The 21,988-nt window shown below is 38.7% G+C and overlaps 1 long non-coding RNA gene across 1 annotated transcript in view; it reads right to left on the bottom strand.

Moving 5' to 3' along the window:
• The window catches only part of LOC105270991 (uncharacterized), a 40,543-nt gene that overhangs the window by 14,412 nt on the left and 4,143 nt on the right, over positions 1 to 21,988 (bottom strand). The window contains exon 2 of the long non-coding RNA XR_892613.1: positions 4,349 to 4,423. This is a non-coding gene — a long non-coding RNA (uncharacterized lncRNA). The remainder of the gene's footprint in view (positions 1 to 4,348; positions 4,424 to 21,988) is intronic.

Here is a 21,988-nt window from a genome sequence, read left to right as displayed (position 1 = left end):
GAGCTTTCCATCAATCAAAAAAAAAATTGAATTCAATTGAGAGAAGAAAATAAATTTTTATTGTTCTTCAGTTTCTCGTTTCGCTACTCAGAACTCACCACTCTCCCGGGAATTTTTTTTATTGCGGAATTGCTAAATTTTTCAAATAATTTTTCAAGTGTCTAAAAATTAAAGTGACTCCCGGAAAAAGTGATGAGTTCTGAGTAGCGAACCGACCGCAGATCGTAACGAAGGGGAATTAATCTCAATGGAGTTTCATTTTTTGTCATTCTTTGAATTGATTTGAAATTGTCTGAGAGAAGTACGAAAACGATTTACGACCGGGGGTAATCCAAAATATTGCTCCCCAATTACATCCAGCAACTATACAAAATTCTATTTCTCAAACACACAACCTTTTCCATGCGAATAATTCAATTTCACTAAAAAAAGAACCCTCGCAGATGAATAACTCCATCGAATACGGGCCAACATCCGTGAATACAAGAAATGCCTTTGACAAAAATCCAATACCCCTTTTCCTACCAATGAATCGCCGACTAAATGAAAATATCTTCAATTCTAAGGGAACCAAAAACAGCCAACAAAGGTCTTCATAAAAAAACGAAAAGCCACTTTGAAAAATCACCTTGCATCTTTAATCTTCATTTTTAATTGTAAGAAAAAGAATCTGTAAATTTTTTTACTCTCAATATCCTCCGGCAATTCCCTTAAACTCATCAAGTGTTTTCCAATATTTCATCAAGATGATATTGGATTAGACAGAGTACGAAAAAAAAAACCGCAAGAAATGAAAATAAGAGAAGAGAAATTGACAAGTAATCCATTCCTTTAATAACTCATCGTCTCGGCATTAAGCTGAAGTCATGGTTAGGAGTAGATACCCCCTACCTCGGAGGGATGCCGATATTCCAAATAATAATACCAATAACAGGATCGTCAGACTAGCGGTACGTCTATATATTGGAGTTTATGAGGAAGCTGTATATAGTTGGATCGTAAATCGCGAACTTGAGGTGGAGGAGATAAAAGCAGACGATCGATACTCAATATATCCGGAGGGTGGAGAAGTGGATGCTAGCAGGCTGCTGGAGGAATAGATAGCCTTCTTGTCACTTCACCACCCCTGTTACCTTTGATCCCCACCTACCCCTTTCTATTCAAGTACTTGACTCCATCGTGTATATCCAGCATTATGTTGTATGCTTGTGTCTGATGTTTATCTCATCGACATTAAATTCGCGAGCCCATGTCATTCCACGACAATCCATTTGAATATTTAATCCCAACTCTGTCAGTGATACGATTACTTAAAAATTCAGAATGGCGGCAGGAAGTAGAAATTTCATTTCTCAAAGTATCACGTCAAATTCAATTCTTTAATATTCTAGGATTAATTTCTCCTGAGCTTTGATAATCCGCGAAAATCCTCTAACAATTTATCCTAAATTCCGCATGCCAAAATGTTTTCGAAATGACATTAGTTATAACGCTCAAAGAAAAAAGTGAAAATTAAATTAAAAACTTGATTAAAATGCCCAACGGCAAGGAAATAAAATAGTTAATACTCATTACTATGCCAAAAGTATATGAAAACGTGTAAAATTGTACCTCACCCTTAGCAATAATCGCGATTAATGGAATGCAGTGTAAGGGTCGTAATAGGACGAGCGAAGGGAGGAATTAACGGTGCGTTTTAGAGTGAGGGGCATGAAGTAGTAGAAGTAGGAGTAAAATGAGAGAGAGAGAAAGAGAGAAATTTGAAAGAAGACGCCGGAAGGCGGAAGCCGACGAACGGCCGGTACATCCCTTCGCTGGTGTAATTGCACCGGGGCGATATTACCCAACAGGAGAGATAGAGAGATCCACTGGGGCGTTTTTTTTCCCTCAAAAAGTAATCGGGAGAATCAATACGTCTAGGAAACTCATTACGAGTAATCCCGGGGTATTTAAGGTTTACGACCAACAAAAAATATCTCAGCATCGCCAACTATTTTCAAAGTATCTTTAAGTTAAATTCCAATAGTAATTTTCCAACAGTCTCCCTAACAAACTACCCTATGTCCCTCCCAAAATTTATAAATTCCAGGATGCGAATAATTCAATTTCTCGGAAAAAAAAAAAATCTCACAGATGAATAACCCCATCAAATAGGGATCAATGTCCGGGAAATACAAGAAATGCTTTTGACTAAGATCCAATACACCACCCCCCTTTTCTTTTCAATCCACCCCCCGACTGAATGAAAATATCTTCAACTCCGAGAGAAGAGAAAGAGTTCAAACAAAATGCTTGAGCAAAAAAAAAAAAGAAAAATTCATTCCAGCATTATTGGAGAATTCTGGACTTGTGAAAAATTTCCCATCACCAATACACAGGCTTGAGCATTACCAAGGGCAATGGCATTGCCATTTGAAAATGTCTGGGGGAGTCAAGAAATCGATCTGAGAAGACGTACGAGCAATCACTCGGATCGGAGGACAAACGAATTGAGGATATTGCTCCGTGTACCCTGTGTACTCGAGGACAAAGCGAGTCCAAGGGGTATCTCCGGGTATATATGTGTATGAGTCTCTCGAGTCGATCATGTACAATAGGAGAATGCAGGGGAGGTTAAATGAACACAGGGCTATATAGGTGGCATTGTCCACAGTCAAACCTTGGGACCAACTACAGGGACAAGCATCAACCACTGGGCATCCAACCTCTGTGGAGCCTCTGAATTTGAGAATCCTTTGGTGTGGTCAGATTTCACTGAATTTTCCATACACCGAATGAAGAACTTCTCAACCTTTTCCCATTCTATTTCCCGTTGGACCTTTGCAATTAAGAGAGAGAGATATTTCCGCCGAGTTCATTTTCCAAATTACTTCGGGAAAGATGGAAAAGAGGGGAAATGGTTAATTGGAACAAGTGGAAAATTTATTTTGAGAGAAAGTATTTCGTGAGAAGGATTGAGGAAAGAGATGATTATATTTGAATATTCGTGTGGAAATTATGGAATTGACTCGATTTTCATGTGATTTTCCTGAGGTCTGTGATTAGCTCGAATTGGGATGTAATGGGAGTGGGGTTGAATATTTGGGTGCCGGTGACAGGAGGAGAGTGCAGAAGAGGTGATGGGGTGAGAGTGAGTCAAGTGTACAAAGTGACTTCTGTGGATTTAGGATACGCAAGCGTTAATTCCTGTCGTAAATCTGTGGATCGGTTTGTACCAACCGGTCTGGGACATGGCTATTGAGAGATGCCATGCCTTTTCGATGCTACACCGATATACAAGGGGGTAAAAGGGGGATTGAAAGCGTTTCCTATGGCGTGACCAAAGGCCATAAATCAGTATCCGCGGTATTGGACGATACGTAATCCTCACCACGTCCTAACACCGATCGAGCTTTACATATAGGTGAACATATATGCTGACTCAAGGGGGCTCTGTGTCTCTCGGTAATGTGGTCATCATAAAACATGTGACATGTATATTCAGACGTGAATGAATAATGCCGACAATGGAATTAAAATAGTATGGAAATAGACGGAAAAGGGCACGGCTCAAAGATAATCCTACGAGGATGTGTCATTCATTCACTAAAAAATTATTATCCCGTGTCACATGACTTATCCACCCGGGAAAAAATAATAAGTGATAATAATTCCGCGTGTCACCGACGGCACAAAAGTATTCCTCAAATTTTATCCTATATGTCGGGCTCGCAGGAGAATTTATTCAAAGAGATTTTCGAAGAATTTCGCGATTGAGAATTCGAGATTTAAAAAAAATGGAAACTGGTAATTTCGAATTTATTCGAGGCAAATGTATCGTTGGATTTCAAATTGTCGAATTTTCCGAGTTTTGAAGAATTTTGTTAATAGTAGATGTTACGAAATTATGTATGAACCGACGAATGGAAAAATTGAAAATGAGAAATCGGTGTGTTGCACACCTTGACAGAAGGATCGCAAGTGTTCGAGTTCCATCCATCAATTATATGATGTTGAATAATTACACGGAGTCCCCAGAACTTTATCATCGATCATGCGGCCGCCCAGACAGTTTGGCAGTCATTAAGGAGCAAGCCGGTGATTAGCCTGTAATTTCTACGGGCAACCCCTTCTATGATTTATAGACGGCCAAATTGTCTCTATTAAGTGGTCGCCACCATAAAGTCGGAAAAAATGGGGGCCATGAAAATTCATGGGATTGAACGAATAAATCGACTCATCACTAGAATCCTCCCGAGGGTTTTTAGAAAATTTTCCGAGTATTCGTATTTCGAGGAAATAAATCACTCAATGATTGCGGTTTTGTCAGTCGCGAAATAGATTATCGATATATTATTGATCGACTCACCTAGGTCTCCATCCTCCCGGAATAACTGACGTACCACTCCTCAATGACTATTTTTGCCCGTCAGCTACACGAACACTGAAACAAGAGGGAAAATTCATTTAGCCAAAAATTTCAACTTCCGAAACTCGAAATGAATGAGAATGTGTGGTAAACCGTAACTAGCGCAAAGTTTCCCAACCCTGGGGCACTATATTTGATTCTCCCCTGACTTTACGTAACTATCATTCAGTTCACAGAAGATTACACAATCATTCTTGATTCTAATCCTTACATGATTCCACCGTAGTCTGAGACATCGAAGTAAATTGTGCAAGAAAAAAAAAATCGTGTGGAGATAATAAGACGTGGGTTACTCGAGTAATGAAGGAAAATTCATTCTCAGGAGTGATTGATCATTACATGAAGTTGTTATCTAAATACGGTCATTATCGTTCACAAATCGTGCACGTGATTGAATAAACTTCGAATTCAGTAATGAAACGATAAACCAGTGTAAGTGCACCTATCTCTTTTCGAAATATCAAAAAATGTAAAAACTTATTTTTCAACCTGGAGAAATTCCTATGTACGTGATGTGCAGTACAATGTATATTCGAATATCAATAATTACTGAGATAAAAAGAATATTCTGAGGGAGGAAAAATTACGGGATAAATAACGAGAGAAAATTACGAGATAAAGGGAATGAGAGTATTACGAGTTGCTGATAAGTCCGAGAATTCTGTTATCAGTTCTTTTCCTGGTTATGGATCACGTCCTAATTCACATCCGGAAAAACAGTAAAATCGGAGTATTTTAATTTGGCGTTAGGACGAGAGTTTCAAAGTGATCATTATACCCTCCCCTTTTTGCTCTTTGCACATTGTAAACTCTGGGTAACATCAAGATATTTAAATACATGGTCAAGCTTTGGGTGGCTTGGTTATTCCACAGGATGCAGCATCAACAGTGTTTCAACATCAGCACCAAGTTTGTTTTGCTACCTCACCCAACGGTCCGAGGACAATTTTCACGTACGGCAAAAGTTTCATTTGCATTTCGTGGTGAATGAAAATTGCTGGACGTTAATTAGGTTATTTGACGGGTAATCATTTGTTTATTCGAATGAATTGACGTGATTTGCATTCATCGACAAAATTCTAATGTGCATCGTATCAAATTTTCCGGTTTCACCCCTGAGAATTAAGGGGAAAATCCGTAACAGTGGTTTATCGAGTGTCTCTGATAAAATCAGCATTAGTAATCACAATGACAATAAAATGAGTTACGTCAAATAATTAATTAACACCTGTCAACGTTCACGCGTCGTCCGTACTTCGGACAAAGTAATTCAAAGTCGAAAAATTAATTTGCAAACTCCTGAAAGGCCCTGTGAAAGGCAGCCAAAACTTAGTTTTAATTTTGCAAAAAAAAAAAAAATACCGGATAGAAGTTCCGTAGAGCTATAATAAATTGAGAAACCGGTAAAAGATCACGTCCACCCGGAGAATAGCTGGCGGGTACTTGAGAGACTGGGTAAAATTTAATCCCCAGTTTTCCTTTATACTTAGGGTCCCTCTCAGACCCGTTGATTATTCACTTTCTTTTTTTTTTTAAACGAATATGAAATGTTGTATGCACAAGTATAAATGCAGAAGGCCATTGTGTGTAATAGCAAAGAGGGTATATAACTCACCGCGAAGAGAAACTCGTTACGTTTTATGAGACGTAATAGTACCTAAATGAAAAGCAACATTCTTACCCCCCGTGGTCTGTATACCATGTCGTAAAGTTCTCAACTGGCAAGAAGCTGAAAATACTGGGTAGCATTCGCAATGGGACTATTTCTCGTCATTTCGGACTATCTCTCACAGTCAACCCCGTATTTTCACACATTTTCCACTTCACTATTCCTCATTTGGCGCTATTCTTTATGTCACCGGAGAAAACTTCCCAATAAAATACTCTACTTCAGAATTTTTTTATTGTCTCGCTACACGCTTTCTATTCTACCAGCTTCAATTTCAGGATTTTTATGCCCAACAAGGATGCCATGAAAATTTTTTCAAAGAGAAATTTTGATAATTAATCCCGAAATATTATCCTTCCATTATCCCTCCATCGACGAAAGAACAACAGGTGAATTCTTTCCCAGTCATACCGCAATAAGTGAGGCTTGTGTTTTCACTGATAGTGGACATGATTTGATACATCATCAATTAGCAGGCACTCTGGTATGAAATTAATTACTGACACTCGGTTAGCTACGGGATTGGAATTTCCACGGGCGTGTAATTAAAGGACACCCCCACCGTTTGTGTCCGGCAAACGTTGTTGCAGTACAACCGAGGCATTTTCATGCACAAAGGACTCGTAAAGAGTTGAATTAATCAAGATATCGATATTCGATCAATTAAAATAACACAGAAAAATAATTATCCGAGAATCACAAAAAATGGCCATCATCAATGATAAATGATAAAATTATAGTAAGACCTTGACAATAATGATGTACGACTTTTCGATGGAGTGGCGAACAATGGGTGCGCGATGGATAATGGAAACACGTACCAATCGGTACGCGACACGCGGTAGGAAATGGGCAATTGGTCACGGTCATTAGCAGTCTGTTAGAGTGGCATGAATGGTACAAAGAGACCACAGGGCGTACGATACAAACTATACTTGTCAATTGTTAAGAGTTTATGGGTAATACGCGACCTGATATTCCCACCGAGTCCCCATCACTATAGATTCACAGACAAGTCTCGTTCCATAATCCCCAACAATTACTCCATACAACAGTCATCATCGAAGATTAATGACAATTACGATGATAATTGGATTAATGGAGTTTACACCAGAATACTCATATTTTCCTCACAAATTCAATTTTCAAAAATAACTCGATACGAATTAAAATTGAATTATCATGTTTCGGTTCATTTAATATTCCAGATCTGATTTTTCGACTGCTAACGAGTTGCTTGATGTTTTTTTATAAAAACATCAATTCTTACTATTATCGTCTTTTCATTTCAAGCAGAGTAGGTCTTAAAAAGGGTAATGGAACTGAGTATAATAGTCCATAACTTTAAAGTGCTCCTTGCCTGGGAATCTCAGTCGATGGGAATAGGCATATCAAGACGGTTTATGATGCAATGTGGTGGTAAGTATTCTTTTCAATTCGAACTAGAAAGGAATTCATATTGATTCAAGCCTCTCGCAATTGGATAGCAGGAAGAAATCGCAAAGCCAAAGTCCCCATGATATCATTGAAGACCGAAGCAATTTTCCGTGAAAAACACGGCAAGACAATTCTTTCCAATTTCTTTCGATCAATTAGATCTCAAGTTGCTGGAGACCTCGGTTTCTACTTTGAATTTTCTTCGCATCGTAGCACTCGAGGTAATTACGGAGGAGAGGGTTTATTGCAGTGAACGGAAGTGGAAATATTTTCCGGTGTTCTGAAAGAATCATCTACCGGTAATTTGTAGTTTTCTGAGTCAAAACTTTTTACTTGGAAATTTTTTATTTGAAATTGTGAAGAATTTAGTCGTAATCTATGAAGTTGTTTACGCTGAATAAAGTCAGAATTGAAGAAAGAATAATACACGGGAATATTTGAGATGTGGGACCAGTGGTTGAACATCATCTCCAACGCTACCCTAACCTTAGCCACTTGTCTCGGAAGGCTGGGTCCCATCTGTCTTATTTCGAAGTTCACGGTAAGATTCACTCGAGTGATGCCGGCCCACGTAGATTCCTACTCTACTTGTCCGCAAACAGTGAAAAGGGACGAGTAGGTAACAGACGGATAAATAATGGATTGCGGCATTTCTCAGAATATACGGGATATATTGTTATGGGGAATATTCCCACTGCCAAAACTTTTCCCAAGCTATTTATTTTCCTCAATTGAAGACACAATGCCGATGAATTTTTAATTCATCCCTCCCCTCCCAAAATAATTCCTGGAAATGACACGTTCTTACAAATTTTCTGTCATACTGAATTGAAAAATCATCTCGCTCTAACGTGACACTAGCCCTCATCTACCTGATTTACGAAACACCGAGGCACTTGCTAAATTACCCTCCCCCATAGAGGCTCCAAAATACCCTACAATTTTCCTCCAAAGTACCTGTATACCACTATGATTCATGAAAGCCGAAAGCCGTATGTACTTTTCCATTCTCCTAGATTGCATAATTAGATTGAATACCGCGATTAATATTATTCTGAACAAGATCCCGCCTCAACAAAAACCCTCGGCAAGGGGTATATAACCCATTATGGAAAATTATTTCCGGTAGTCATGGTGGTGAAACGTGACTGGTAAAATAGGTGTTTAAAGTGATAAACATTTGCCGTTGATTTATTATTTAAACACCCCACTGATATGCACAAATATCAATTTAGACAAATTGAATTGATATGAATACTGAATATCTGAATAATAATATTCGATCGTTTACGCAGGCTAACCTCAGAGGGGGTAATTGATATTATAAATGACACAATCATTTGAGTTGACTAAAACTCCACATTGATTTTAATTCCACCAGCAAAAAAAAAATCAGACACATTACTTCAGTTAAAACTCGAGAAACCAATAATCCCATCTCTGCAGATTGTGTTTCGTCCTGTTCGCCTCCGTTCCCTTCACTCACCAGTGTCTCCTATATACCCTCCACTTCACCATGAAATTATATTAAAAGCGACGCCCCTATCGCACCAACGCTAGTCTGATTGCGAAAGTTTCTAAGTGAATTAACCGCGGGCAATGATCCCTCCCGGCCCGAAAACCCAGAGAGAACAAGGCCCCTCCCAACGAGACTGAGTTTTCTCATCGAGAATCAACCCGAGGTACTGAGAGGGTTCGATAGAGACAATGCAATTTCCGCCGACATGCAACCGAATGACCGTCAATCTTATATTTTTTCACAACATGGAAAATTCACTTCTACCTCACAACTGAAAAAAATGCTACAGAAATTACGGAAAGCTCGGGGAAAAATAGCCAACGGAAAAAAAAACGCGATTTTTAGAGAATATTGCTGAGGGGCAGGTGACGAATTCTCGTACTCTTCGTCAGAATTTCCTTTCCGTTTTCCGTTTACCATGGCTTGACCCTGTTACGTGCGGGAGGGACTAACGTACCGTGTGATTTAATGAGCGAGGAAATTGAGACGCCGTGGAAAATTAATCCCCTGGCACTCTTGCTGGATAGTAATTTTAAAATAAGATTGTGGGGAAAATCGCGAGGAAGGTTGATGGTTTCTGGTGGGAAAATATCCCGCTGGGGGAGCAGAGGATGCATTATGAATGGAAATTCAATTTGTTTTTTTTCATCAGGAGTAAAACCGTTCCAGACTCATATCTGAGTGTTTGTGAAATGTTAAAAATATTGATGAGGGAGTGAAAATTTCCATAACAAATTTTTTATAACGCCTATTTAATGAATCATCGAAATAATTTAAGGCCAATGCCTGAAAAATTCAAGTAACATTATTTAGTATAGTCCCTAAAAATTATAACTTTTTGCTTTGTACGTCATGCCCATTAGACCAGGGCAAAACATTTAAATGCAATCACGCCGAAGTTTTCCGGGTTAATTTGTTGGCGACGGACAAGAATTGCTGTGCTGAGTGAAAATTGCGCGTCACCTTAATCCTTGACACGAAACCCTGGGGTGTCTAACGAGATGGTGTTCATGAAATTCAACAAACGCGAAAACGAAAATTAACCTGTAAATTGAATCAAACGTACCACCCAACCCTTCCCCGCTCCAGGGCATTCTAACTTCTCCAAAATTTTGCTTCTCGAAAATTTTGCTTCTCCTAATTTTTTACCTCCACATTTGCACTGAAGTTGAAAAATGGATGATTAATGGGTGAGAGAAAGGTGAGCTCCAGTTTTTGCCCTCATTTTTTTTCAGCCTTTCACTAATCGTGAGTTCACTCGACTATCTCAATGTTTTTCAGTGGATAAATGTGTTCGGTTGTATGAAATGTCGATAGACTTACGGAGTTTGCACTCGCGACCTACATTTGTGAGACAATACATCGAAAGGAACCGGTGGTGACTCGATATATCGATTGTAATAGATCATAGATAGAACCGGATAACCAATAATGACGATAATTATATTTTAATGAAATGATAATCGTATTCAAATGCATTTGACTATTCAATTGGCGGAAATTCAAAAGAATTCGTTTTTAGCTTGAAAAAATTCTTATGTTCGAGGAAAATTTCTCGTCATTTCTAGGATTAAAGTTCAGAGAAAATTTCGTGTATTACCCAGAAACATTCAGCTTGTAAACAGAGAAATTTTCTTTTAGCTGATGCTTTCCCGAGCCAGACTTCTGCAATTTCGTCATTTTTCCCCTTTACATGGAATTGAAAGACTCCTAAGAAATACTAGTCCACTGGTAAAAAAATTGTTTTCCACGTAATTTGTCGCAAATTTGTTCCCTTTTTTCTTCAATCCTCATTTTTTTTTCGTTATTGATTTCGTGTTCTTCTGAACAATACTGTTGACTCAATTTCCTCATAAACACGTGCCAAACCCAATTCATGCGATTCGCTCCCGATAAATTTTTCCATTTACTCCAATAAACGACATTTCATTCAATTTCACCCCCGAATCACGAAACGTGAAAACAGTGAAATGAAAATAAAATTCAGTAACAAATCATAATCAATTTCTGCTGACGTCGAGTCACGTTCAGGCTGACGTGACATGAACAAAAAGCAATTGTTAAGAAAAGAAGAAAAATAACGAGTGAAATTGTAAAAAAATTTTAGGTGGCAGAGTTGGCACCATTCTAGCACTAGCAATTTCAAAGGATCCCAGTGAAAGTCAGTTCACCGTAAATAAATTGTTTACATGTAGAAGGAGCCTTTCAATCCCCAGTAGTGAGTCAAAGATGAGTCAATAACATGACAATGAAAGCAAACGAATGAGAGAAAACGTTTCATTCGAATCATTTCCGAAATTTACGTTACAAATTCAATAAAAGAAAAATAACTCCAAACGCGAATTAAAAATTCCACTCACAGAAAATCTTCAATTATATCACTAAACACCAATTTATTCATTAATAATTATTTAAAACATCCTTCTTTCAATATTTCCATAACCCAAGCGACATTACCTCCCACCCCCACACGATCTAATTTCCCATTCCGTCTCCACTAATCACATCTCCCATTCCCCTTCGCCTGATGGAATTTCCTCCTTTTTGCACCCATTATAATCGCAACAAAAGAAAATTCCTTCGTAGGATTGAAAAAAAAAATTGAAAGAAAAAATGGGGAAAAAATCTATCCTATTTAAAAACAGGGAACAAAGGAAGAGGATTAATCGAGTGAGCAAAAGAATGACGGGATAATCATATAGATAAAGATAATAATGGGCATTTTCCTTTGTCACTATCAACAAGAGGATAATCCCTTTGATAATGCACATTGGATTAAAATGAGAGGTGAAGAGAAGAGACGAAGAATTCACTGATAAAGTATATACCACTCGCCTCTCTTAATTCTTTTCCGCTGCTCTTACTCCGCCCAGAGCTCGCAACGTCAAATTTTTTCAATTACTCCGATATTATTATTTAAAATGAGATATTTTTTCCATCAATCTCTGCATATACTAATAATTACTCTCTTTGAGCATTCCCTCTGTAATTATTCCTATTATTGCAATAATAAAAATTCCGGTGCACCTCGAATGCGCTAAATACTCTCCATTAACTGTCAAAACCTTTCAGTCTCTTCCTCATGATCGAAAAGTACGAAAAATCCGTGGAATAACCATTTCCGTAATCGCTGGTGCGTTAAAGTGCCACCGTACTATTTCCCACATTTTCCACCAGTGCCGGAGAAAAATCGTGTGGAAAAGACGGTCTCCTCCCCCCGATTGCACAAAAACCAGTCGGAAAGGAAAAAAAAATGTAAAACCGGCTATGAGAAAAAAAAAAGTGAACAATCGGATGGAAAATCGGGCTAAACTAAATATGGTAGGAGGAATAGGGCACATGGGCCCCGACAATTTCACCCCCGAGGGAACTTCCGCTCTCGTTATCTCGATTCTAGGGGTATATGGGTAGCTTTCGATTCGAGGGCGCTTACGCGGAAATTATCCGGTGGATTTCGACTCCATCAAGGACCGAAGGATCTCGAAAATCGTAAAATCCATCTTCATCCCGAAAATACCGAAAGCCCATAATTTTTTCACGTAATTCCAAAATATATGTAAAATAAGAGAATTAATTAAAAAAATAGATGCTTGAAAAGAAAAAGTCTGCTGAATTTATAAAAAGGAAATTACTTGCCTAAAAAATTCGATAAACACAGCGAGGATGTTTACGCATTAACGAAGAAAACACAGATATCCGCACCAGCATAAATTATTCATAGACCCTTCCCCCACAATCTCAAAATCATAAATAACACAATAACTCATAAAGGACCTTTTGTACCTTTGTCTCCATGTACCCCGTAGGGGGTGCCAATATGAATAAATTACCTCCGTGTTTGCATCGAGCAAAAGAGAGTACACCAGTACCCCTCAGTATCCGTAATACCATCTATTAGAATCATGTTCCCGCATTTTAATACCCTCTAGTCATGTACTCCAGTTGTCGGGGCACGTCGAGTATTCCTGAACCTGACGTTCACGTCAACTTCAGAGGAAGAGAGGTAACAGGGTGGATTTTACCAAAAAAAATAAAAAAATCATCGATACCCTTCTTTTTTCTCTGCAAATAATCAGTGAATAATTACTCGTGCACTTGACATTGGATTTGTCCGAGAAGATCATAGAAACGTGCGATGAAAATTTCCGAGATTTCCGACTGTACAGAGGCTCATATCAAGTACTACAATCGACGTATTCCCGTGATGTGCATAACTATAACCAAACTCTGGAGAATAACCGAATGCCTCCCGGGCCTAGCTAACGAGTTCCTCGGTCTTCCTTTCTCATTGGTTCACTGCACGTTAGTTTCCACCAGCACTTCCCATTTTGTACATGCGATATATCTATCCTATTTCCATCCCCTTCATCCCCCCTCATTCCCCTTACCCCTTCTCTAAATAAGGAGAGTATGGAGAGCATGTGTGATATGTCTAATATCAGGGCAGTCGTTCCCGAGGAGATCGAGTGGTATCAAGAGTTTGTTATTACTTTGTTCTCATGAATTCCATTATCAATGTTATTTCAAGGAGAATTTGAAATGGCTGAATTGTTCGGTACTTCTGGTAACAAGATTACATTCAGTGCCATAGACTTAAAAAATGGCGTACCGTAAATTACCATGAGATGAATGGACGATTGAATCGATAAAAATGGAAATGATTTAAAGTTTCGCTCGTATCAATGACGAATTCCTGACATTTCTCAACTCCCTCATAAGTTCAGTAAGTTCCACGTGAAATTTCTCAATCTGAAAACGTCCAATATCCTCTAATACCCTTCCAGCTCAGCGAAGAGCGTAATAAACGTAGTTAAGACACCGAGATACTGAGACTTGTTGTCAAGTACTCTCAAGTGAAAGAGATGAAACACGAGTAACTATTGCACTCGATGACAAGTCCTAGATCTCAGACTCGTCAGTCTTTTCCAGCCGAATAACGACGAATGATACGCGAGACGTTGGAATCCGATGGGAATAGCGAAATGGAAACTTATGGATGAAACTATAAGACGAATGGGCGTTGGGTTGCCAATGTGAGAAACGAGAGAGACAAATAATTCGTGCGATCTGTGTCAGTTAATTCGTGAAATAAAATCATGTCGATGAACCCCGATGTCCAGTGGTTTGACAACCAAGTTTCGTCCTTGCTGGACCACAACTCGTTTGCCTTGAGGAATTCAAACCCGTCAAATAATGTGAAAGGTCTTTGTGGAGAAACTCTTTTATTTTTTACCTGTCGCGACATTCGTTAAATATGTATTGAAATAGTGGACTATTAATCATTTGTCGTCCGAAATGAGACGCAATAGAATTCTATTCGTTTTCAATGTTTAGATAGACTTTGATTAATTTACGTGTCACTTGAAACAAAAATCACAGAAAGTCTGAGAATTTAACCGGATAGAGAATTACTTTGAGATCACTCAACGATGTTAAACCGTAAAAGTTGCACCACTGAATAAACTCATCTCTGAATTTTCCAATAAAATAATTACATCAGTAAATACTTATGAATTACAATATCACCCTGATATTTCAAATCAGAAGCTCAAATATCGGAGAATAAAGAGAGAGCAATTGAATAACTCCATCAATCCCTCAAAGTAAATTTTTAAAAAATCGATGAGAAAAATAATCCCAGTACCTATATCGAAACTCAAATATCATCAAACGGAATAATAATCGATAGTTTAATATCGATTGTTTGCAGTGCAATCAGTACTCGAGACCATCACGATATTCAATCACAGAAACCGTTTGGTTCTCCATACCGGCGTGCACATGGAAAATTGAAGTTGGTAAAGGGGGTGTATGTATAGGGAAGGGGAGGGCAATTGAGAGTACAAGCCGAACGAATACCACTCGTGCCAACGACAAACGAGGGTAAGTACACGCTCCCAAGGGTAAATCCATGAAAAGCTTTTTGTTTGCATCTCTCTGCCTATAGCATCTCTCATTTCTACCTCAATCCACCCCCCTACGGCCACCTCTTTCTCAAAATCCCTCACAACGAGGTTCACATTTCGGTTAGCTCTCGCCCGTCAACGTCCATTATTCCCTATAATACGTTAGTTTAACACTGTACGAACAGACTATAACCCTCGTTTTATGCTATATTAATTACCTCAAGCGTGCAACTGGCAGTGTACACCCCTTCGCCATATCCTATCGCGGTTTCAATGCCTCCACATCGATTTATTTCAAATAAAAAACCTCAATATTTCTCATCTGCATATAACGATCAATTCAGCGGGAATGGTTGTTTATACGGAGAAAAATTCGGATAATGCCCTCAAATTTCCCCATTACAAGCGCAATTCCACAATTAAATGCGCCTTACGAACCTCCCACTGGTTTATGAATAGAACAATTTATCATTATTGCTATAATGATACAATTTATGATATTTTTTGCGCGGTATGAGCCCGTAAAACACGCAAGACTTCCTGTCTAGTGAAGATTTGGCGTCGACACAAGGCGTATCGCACAGATAAAACACCTTAGCGTGCCAGCAACTGATTTTACATCCCCCCTCGCTTCCCCCTCGCTCATCCATAAACACACATTCCACTGGGTTTTACTATATTTCGTATCCCCACTGCGTCCAGTTTGAATTTCTCAAGGCACTAATTAAAGTTGTTACTGAAGGAACTGAGGGAAGGTGAGCAGGTAAAACATGGACACCTTATCGTGTCCTTTTCCTCGCTAATGCATCAAAAAATACGTCAGCAATTTACAACCGTGTAAACCGGTAATTTCATCTGCATCTACCACGAACTTGACAAGACCAAAAAATATATCATGAGATTGAGCCATGTGGGAGTATTTTTTGGTACATTTGGTAACGTTAATTGTGCAAGGATAAATTCTCTATCAGATAAATTCTCCAGGGAGAAAACATCAAACAAAACAATCAACTGTTGACTTGACATCGATAATAAAACATCCGATAATCCCCAAATATTGCGAAAAAAAAAATGCCGCCGCGAGTAATAGGGGCAAGGCAATAACTTCATCAAAGCCGAACGGTCTGGCAGATACAAACTCGGTTTTACTGCCGAATGATGCCACACCCGAAAAAATACAGGGTGCATCGATTGCATCAGACGAGAATGGATCATGGAGAAGTGAAAATGATAAAAATGAGAAAAACGAGAAAAATATAAATATCCGAGTTGAATCCATCGAGCACTGCCATACGAATCTAACCGTGGAAAGGCGGAAATAATAAACCGTTTCATGATAGTCGAGTAACGTGATATTTCATTCGTAACATGAAACCAATTCACCAATAATAGTTTTTAAAATACCGGGAAGAATCGAGAGTACATTTTACAACGAAGGGGTGAGTCAAAATCACTGGGTACATTACAACAATCTGTGGTGAAAGCATCTCAAGTGTAAAATCGTACTTCACGAGATCTCGACAGGCTTCAGAGACTCGGAAAATCAAATCAATTTTTCGTGTATGTTTTTCAAAAGAACCTAATACATTTGACTCAGACAGAATTATCAGTGAAATTAACCCATGATCATTCAAAAAAAAAATCCTACCCAACAGTCTAAAAGAACTCCAATCGAAAATAAAATCAGTTATCTCATTCCTTCCCCCTCACGTCGTCATGAAATAAAAGGAACGATAGATACAACAATTCTCTTCAATTAAAATCCCCAACTAAGTACAACTGCTCCATTACTCGATGAAAAATTCCCCCATTGCCTTTAACGAAGGAAAATAAATAGCAGTAGACAAAAAGACAATCCGACAAGTCAAGAAAAAAAAATGTCAGTTCACCTCAGCATTTTCTGCGCAATACCCTGACGCATTTCCTTCCCTGATATCTCGCCCCAGCAACTCAGAATAATCACGTATAAGATACACGGAGAAAGCCACACAGAAAGGACAGTCAAGAGGCACTCAACATCTCGAGTAGGTAATCCCAAGATTGCAGAAAATCCGCGAGTTACATGAGACTGTGGTATACATGTAGGAAAACCATAAACGGCGCCGCCCCATGTAGAGACCATCAGAGTTGGGCCCCAACGGGTCATTGTCTCCCCTAGTGGAGTTTTCTCAAGAAAATACAAGGTGGTACTCTCGTCATACCGGACCAAATGACAACGACAATGACCGGATGAGTGAGTTCAAGGGACTCCTTGTCTTCCATCTTGGAAAGAAATCTCAGATTAACGTGAAATAATAATAGCCCATCAAAACTGAATAACCCACAAGCCACTTATTAAAACACCGTTCCAAAATTTATCATCATTGTAAAAGGCACATTACTGAGTCCTATTATAATCCAGACCCCATCGAGATAATCAATGAAATATTAACAGATGTAAAAGACGATAAAATCAAAAACCGTGAAGTTTTCCCTATAATCCGCAAAAATCTAATAGAGTGGAGCATTAGAAATATTTCCATGAAATTGGGAATGTCCCGAATTTCATGGAAATTCCCTCCCCCATGAAAATTTATATTCTTTACCTCCTAAACACCAACAACAACTACCGCTCCTAAAATCCAGCAGCATCCCCGTCCATAATCAGCCAATTAAACCCAACAATCCTTCATTAAATCGTACGAGCAACATAACAATAACAATCCAATTGTTAGAACCATTTCCAAGTTTAATCCAAGCGTGAAGCAAATAACAAGGGCGCTTGTCTTTGCCCGTCCAGTGATATATTCATGAATTCATTCGCCACAAGAGGTGAAGGGGTGGTTGCATAGCAAATGCACGTGAATTAATGAAAGCACACATTGCATTTTGAATGTATGCCTTTATGAGCCCCAAAACAGCATGGTTTGAAAAGGTTAAATTTGTGCATACATAGCATCAAGTGTGGTTAGAAGGAAAGTACGGGGGGATGATACGTGTGTGAGGGGGTGATTTTGGGGTGTAAAAAAAGGGGAGAGGTAGCGTAGGTGGGAGCGTGCACAAGCATCGATATACCCGTGTTACTCACAGAGGGGTAACATGCATTTATCGATTAGTCGTTAGCTATCAGGTTTCGTTGCTAGGTGATATCTATACTATGATATCCATCCCCTTTTCTACTAAGCGCACTCCCTCCTGCTCTATCTATTTTATCTGAATGTGGCCCTTTGTGGATGATAGGACAAACGTTATTCCTCCCCCCCTCCCTCGGTTTGCATCTTCAACGGTTATTTCCTTGCACTATTCTTCGAGACCTGGATTTTCTTATTTGTGTTATCGACTCGCACTCGCAGGTGAATCTCATCGGCATTGTTATTGCGTGCACCATTGTCTTCATTTATTTCAATTTTTTATCCACCCGGATTATCGGGAGCTTGTGTTTTATTCATGATAATTGTTGGAAATGTCCTCGTGGAATTTATGGGATCGTTTCGGTGCTCGGAATTCATATATTAATCGTAATAAAAACCGCGGCTTTACTATTCCTGAATATAACAAGAAATTTCTTGAAATTAGGCCACAGCTTTTTCACCCGAAAAAAATCAAGTGAGAATATTTTCTCCTCATTTTCCTAATTCATAAATCGGGGTTTATCTGGACGTATGATAAAGGAGATTATTCTACGATAACCGAATGAATAATGACTGGAAATCATGAGTTTTCGCACGGACGAGGGCAATCGTCTCGATAAACAAGGGATTTCACGGATAATTACACGATTTATGTAAAATCAATACCAAACGTTGGTGACATCATTGCCTCATTAATAAACAATTCATCTCCCATAAAAAAAATTATCTACCATCAACAAATAATCAAGAATTTTCCCCTGCACTTTCTGACAAATCGGGCTATTAAAGAAACTTGTAGGTGCATTCGTTCCAGAAACTTTAGTTGAGTAAAAAAGGATGTAAATAATAAAATTATAAAGTCCGGTAAAATTTTCTTAAGTTAATCCCGAGGTCCGGAAATTCAAGTGGATTTTACCGAGGGCTACCTCCCCCCATGTCCATTGCACACTCCAACCCCCCTCCAACCCCCTCTGATCCCAACCCTAGTTCTCTTACACGCGAGTGAAAAACCGATTTCAAAGTTTTTCAATGTGACCCGGCAATAAAACTCCCGGACAGCGATTTTTCTTCCTCCACGGGCAAGAAATTTTATTTCGCTCGTCGACGATGAGAAGGAAAATACGTGAAAGAGAGATGGAAAGAGAATGAGAGAGAATGAGAGAAGATGAGAGAGCAGTCGACGACAAATAAACAAACTTTTCGAATATCATGAAATTCTCCATGCTCGTAGGTTTCCACGTGCCCACTAATCGAAGTTCTTTGGAAGAGAAAAGAGGGGTCGAGGGGGGTGAATGAGTGAAGCATTCGGGGAGCAAAACGGTGAGTAAAAAAGGGAGTTCGAGGATGTGCGGGAGCCACCGCAAGTGCGGTATATCGTTTTTTTCCTCGGATTCGGACATACTAATTGCAACTCGATTTACGAGCAATTTCAACCCTCAAGATAAACCATAAAACGTCATCTATTAGCATCAATAGCGTGGAAAGCTGAGAAAATTCCTATTATTCGACCAATTCTGTTGCGAAGTGGTGAAAACCATGAAAAACTAACTATAGGATACGAAGACAATTCATCCAATCAATTATCAAAAAAATAGAGCTATAAATTGATTGTTGCAATTGTCGGCTGAGGCCGATCAAAAACAGGTAAAAACCATCGTAACGAGAAACAAATCCAAAAATTCCAATTAACCTCGTTGATTCCCCTTAAAAATCTGCCAAAATAAAATGCACGGTGAGAGAAAAACTTGAAAATAAACCCATCAATTTGATCGGTCGAAAACAACGAACGATACCAAATAAAAATGCCTTCAGTCTTCGTCCTCTTTAAAATAACCCGGGTAAAATTGGGAATTGAACTGGCGTCGCCAGGAGCGTTTGCAATCTCCAAACCAATGTTTACGTCAATGATTCAGACGGGGGGAACGACTGCTTTTTCGTGAACAGATGCTCACCGTCTCCACAGGGCTTTCTGTGCTCGTTTGCCCGTAAACACCACTAGTGGAATGTCTAATGAGGCAGCATTCATGTCCAATCGCGATAGCCTTTTTTCCCTTATTTCTTTTTTTTTTCTCGCCGAAATGTTTTGGGCCCCCATATCACTGTCGTCTTTTCGGTTAGTTACTCGGACCCTTTTTCGGTGGCTTCTCGAATTTTTCGGAGACCAATGAGAGATTCTTTTTCCAATCTTTCCACATCCAACACTCAACGATATATAATTATTGATAAATGTGAGAGAAGAAAAGAATCGATCGTTTAACGACCACTGTGAAAATTTTTTATCCATCCTTTTATGAATTTCCCACTCTTTCACCACCCGCAACCATCGAATCAAAGAACAAAGTGGAAGAGTCTGAAGAAAACCTTCAGTTAAATTGCCAATTACACTTTCATCTCGAGTCCACCCCTCGATTTTCCCTTTGTATACCTGATCTACGTGGGTGAAAAAGAAAAATAAAGGTGGCAGTTTTATCGATTCGAAAATACTCCTTCCATTTCAACAATGTCTCAATTAATTATCTCTAACTATCAATAATTAACGATAACCGAACGATCTAATAATAATCTAATGTCTATAGACTCATTACACTGAATTACCACATGGGCCTGAAAATTGAAAATAATCGGAATATTTAAAAAATTGACTCAAGCAAATTTCATACCACTTTGTCGTTATTAAAAATATCAAGTTTTACTTGGAAATTCAGGTGTAATATTCCAACCGTGTACAAATGTCGCTGGTAACCGTAAAAATACTTAACTCACTCGTAAATCACTCGGAATTCATTGTTATGATCTCGGAGGTGTTTACAAATTGAATGTTCTACAGAATACGGCCGTTTACCGGAGTTCAAAGTGTCTACGTGTATTTTCATGCCAAAAACATGTCTTCCGAGAATTTACAGAGCAGCTGTCACTGACATTGTTGAAGGGAATGCGAGTGGGTACCAGCAATTACACGCTGTTTTTGCGAAAAAAAAAAATCTCACTGTGGAAGTTTATAGTCGAATAAATGACTAGAGGACCATTATGTGAGGTGGTCTCATGATGTCTTTCGTACACGATTTTACCGATGATATATTATTATATTTGATGGATGAATTGTAAGAGGGTGAAATTATTCTATTTATTCTGGAGGAAATGTGTAATTCACTTTTTACTTCACGGAATTTTAATTCTCTGGGGCCCAGGAGGTTTATCATTCTGCACGTTGTGTCCGCAAGTTTCATCGCACTCGATGTACACGTAACTCATGCTAATTACACTAATTGGATGACTGGTTAATAACTTGTTAACTTTCACCCACCGGTATGCATTTATCCCAGTATCGTGTGCACCCTCGCATTTACCCCTCGTTTGCTCTGTATTACCGTCATTCAGCGTTGGAAATAATTTTGTAATTACTTAATCATTTGGGTACATTTGTGTAATTTTTTTCATCTCCATTGGAATACCTCTCAAAATAAGAATAATTCGTAGACTTGAAAATTCATAAATTGCTATGATATTATTATACAAAATTGGAAAATCAAAATTGATACCTCAATTCGAATCATCGCAAACGATATGTTAATGAATGAATTAAAAAAAATACTGAAACGCTCAAAGTGCAATGAATAAAAAATTATGTTCCAATGATTCCATCAAGCGATCCTGAACCTTCAATTTCCCGGTAATAGTACAATTATTCCCTTCGTGCCCAACATCTTATCAAGATAATCCAGTGAGGCAATTGCCTCCCCTTAACCCGCCCACCCCACCCCCTGAATTTATATATCCCCGTCTGCCTCGATCTTCAAAACGTTTCGTGCAATTCCGTCGCCAAAAACCATCGAAAAGCTAAAAAAAATAATAATAAAAGCCACGAAATTGATGTTTCAAGATACACAGCCGTGGGGTAAATGCGATGAAACGAAAAAAGAATAGCAACTCAAATGAGAA

This window comes from Fopius arisanus, unplaced genomic scaffold (assembly GCF_000806365.1).
Source record: "Fopius arisanus strain USDA-PBARC FA_bdor unplaced genomic scaffold, ASM80636v1 scaffold00098, whole genome shotgun sequence".
Taxonomy (NCBI): Eukaryota; Metazoa; Arthropoda; class Insecta; order Hymenoptera; family Braconidae; genus Fopius; species Fopius arisanus.
This window is presented reverse-complemented; position numbering and strand designations above follow the sequence as displayed.